Genomic DNA, 3,268 nt, shown 5'->3' with positions numbered 1-3,268 from the left:
GGTGAATTTTTTACTTGCTATCCATGTTAAAGCGATGTTATGTAATAATTTTAGTCTTAATTAAACATCAATTAATTTAGCTAAATATTTTAACCTAAATATTATTATATAAAATTATAGTTATAATTATAGTTGGTAGATGTAATAATTATTACCATTTTTGTAGTATTTCCTACATATAGTATGTAATTTTTGTACAAGGTTCTTTGGTAACTTTTCGCTTCCCTCCCTCCCTCCCTCCCTCCCTCCCTCTTTCTTTCTTTCTTTCTTTCTTTCTTTCTTTCTTTCTTTCTTTCTTTCTTCTATAGATAAGAAAAAAAGAAAAATATCCATATATATTACTGTATAAGGACACTTGCATATAAGATGAGGTCAGTATTTGTATCTGTTTATATGTCAGGTGCATAAGATGGCCCCCAATTTTGTCTTTGCTATTTTCAGTTTCAAGGGTTGTCTTATATGCCAGTATATACAGTAAGTGGTTCCTCTTGCAATAGTGTAGGTTTGGTTATTTATATGAGCATTTCCAAGTAGAAACTCTGTTTGCAGAGTTTACTGAACAACAGATGCCCCAAAGCCTGGGATATAATGCCCTTTATCCTTCCTCTGAGCTGTAACAGTTTACTTCAGTCTCATTTATTTTTAACATATTAATAACCCTTTTGTTCTTTTCTAGTAAAGATAATTTTGGTGGGTGGGAAGATTTACATTCTGGTAGCCATTGAAGTTAGACTGCTTACCTACTAGACCCCATTAGCACCACTGCAGAATTGATTTTCCACTACCAGCTGGAAGTGGGATTAAAATGGAAGGTCTAAACAATGTGTAATATTTTATTTATGTATTTATATGGTCCATCCATCATGGCAAAATGAGCTCAATGTACTCACGCTATCCAGTGCAACATCATTATAAAACCCAATAAAATAACCAATGCACAAAGAAAGAAAAGATACACAAGAACGAATCTTTTAGGGTGCAGTTCTGTGCCCTTGATACATGTAAGCCTATGAGGAGCAGTGGTGCCTCATACCTACTATTTCATCTAAACAGCCAAAAATGGGATAGGAATCATGAAGGAATGAGGCTGGGATGCTGATAGGAATCAGAGGAAGTCCTTGGCCCCAGGCTTATTGTCTCCCCTGCCCTGGACGGACCCCTTTGCCCTGCTCCACTACCCAGCTGCAACCGGAGGGTGGGCAGCCAGGTCAGTTCTTTGGCTTAGCTCTGTGATCCTAGGCAGGATCTTGTCTCCCAGCACAAATATGACCTGGCAGTTCCATTTCTTGTATGTAAAGGTACCCCAAATGAAGCTTTTATTGTGCAGTCAGTGTTCCTCATTCATGAAACTTAACAGAGAGTCCAGATGTTGTCATCTTCCACTAGTAACCCTCCTGTATTTTCCCACCACTGCTTCTAATTTTTCATTTTTTTACCAGAGAAAAAGCCATTAAGGAGGTAAAGATGGAAGAGCAGAACAATGACTTTTGACTGATCATACTAGCAGCTGTTCAGTTGGAAGCACTCCAAGATCCTTCTATAGTGTTTACTCGCAAGTAAATTCCATTCAAGAATGGTTCCTGACAATTTCCAATAAAAAGATTATTACTAGCAGGTTCTGCTCTATTTATTGCTTCCAGTTAATGCTAGCTGAGAAACAAATGAGTAATTTCCCCTCAAGAGCTACTCTGTCAGTGCAAGTCTGTATATCTCTACTCAGAAATAAGCCCCATGGGACTTACTCTGAGTCAGTGTATGTTGGGTGGCAGACAAACAGCAGCAATGGGAAGTGATGGGGTCCATGTCAGTGGGGTGGTGTATCCACCCTGGGCTGTAGTCTGAACTTTTAAGGAGCCATCTGTGGTGCTATTCATCACCACAGAAAAGTTCAGACTGAAACCAGAGTGGATACACTACCTCACCAACACTAGAATCAACAGCCTCTGGTGAGGAACAGTATCCAATGCTGCTGATGTGCTTGTGACAACTTCTAGAAGCACAATGACTACTTAGAGGTTCTTGACCTAATCAGACATGACTGGAAATGCTTGTTTCCAGGATATGGCAGCTTCTGCTCATTTCTGGGATTACTCTAGAAAGAGCTGGCTTGTTACTCTAGCCCAGAGATGAACACCCCTGAAGTTCCACTGACTGTATAGACCCCTGACTGTATAGGTTACCCCACCATGCCTTACCCCTGTCGTGGGCCCGACACTCATTCCCCCCAGAAACTGGCTTGGTGGTTTCCTGGCTTTCGTGTAGTTTTCCTCCACATTCCAGATGGTTGAAATGAGGCTTCTAAGGCCTTGTAAAGGGCAGGGAGAACTTTAAGCTAAAATATGCTGGCATTTTTTGTTTCTTGTCTCCATCCTTTTCAGATTTGAGTCTGCTCAGCATTGGAATGTAGCCCCCTGAGAGCTTATCTGAAATGGAATATTCCTGGAGGCAGAAAAAGGCTCTGCATCTCTGTACTAGTGGCTAGTCCCATGGACACAAACGAATGAGCATAGGCACAGCAACAGTACTGGATACTGCCCCAACACTTTAATAGTGAAATGTTGCTATTAGGGAAAATGAAAATGAAAGGAAATGCATAATGAAAGATGCCCAAGAACAGAAATCGACATGGGGCAATTCCCAGAGAGAATTTTCCAGGATAACCCATTGATTAATTCAATGGGAAAGTGGAAATGGAAGTGTTTAATATGCAAACACTACAGCATTAAAATATTAATGTTTATGTATTTACCTGAAGTATTTTTATGCTACTCCTCAGCCAAAAAGGCCCTGGAAGGTCTTACATATAATCAGTTAAACAAGATAGTTCCTGTAATCTAAAAACCTAACAGACAGGGGAAAAGGCAAGGAAAGGGAAGAAGGATATAAATAATTCTTTCAGCAGTTTCAGGAAATGGCTTCCTCCCTTCATCTCATACCAGGCAGCCTGCTGGAATGGCTGCTGGTGATACAATATTGGAAGACAGAACTCTTTGTTCACACAAGCCAAAGTGGAACTGTAATTTTATTTTATTTTTTAAAATCTGGTCTAAAACATGGGAGGAATATATTGCAAGTCAGTGATCTGTATACCAACCATAGAGCTTTGGCTATTAACAGTATAGAATTAAATAAAAAATAAATAAACTGGATTTGGAAACAGTGTCTCCTGAATGCTGTGTAAAAAGTGTGTGCTTAACGGATGATAGTTTGGTTGAAAAGATGATCGCTTGGCTGGTCTTAGTCTGCCTTCGTGGACATGCTTACATTC

At 39.7% G+C, this 3,268-nt stretch overlaps 1 long non-coding RNA gene across 1 annotated transcript; it reads left to right on the top strand.

The window, feature by feature from the left end:
• Window positions 1–307: 307 nt before the first annotated feature.
• LOC123031238 lies at window positions 308–1,614 on the top strand. The gene is made up of 2 exons (XR_006416247.1): window positions 308–371; window positions 1,440–1,614. It is a non-coding gene; the product is annotated as an uncharacterized LOC123031238 (long non-coding RNA).
• Window positions 1,615–3,268: the final 1,654 nt, after the last annotated feature.

This window comes from Varanus komodoensis, unplaced genomic scaffold (genome assembly GCF_004798865.1).
Source record: "Varanus komodoensis strain SLA01 unplaced genomic scaffold, ASM479886v1 scaffold5, whole genome shotgun sequence".
NCBI classification, from domain to species: domain Eukaryota; kingdom Metazoa; phylum Chordata; class Lepidosauria; order Squamata; family Varanidae; genus Varanus; species Varanus komodoensis.
This window is presented reverse-complemented; position numbering and strand designations above follow the sequence as displayed.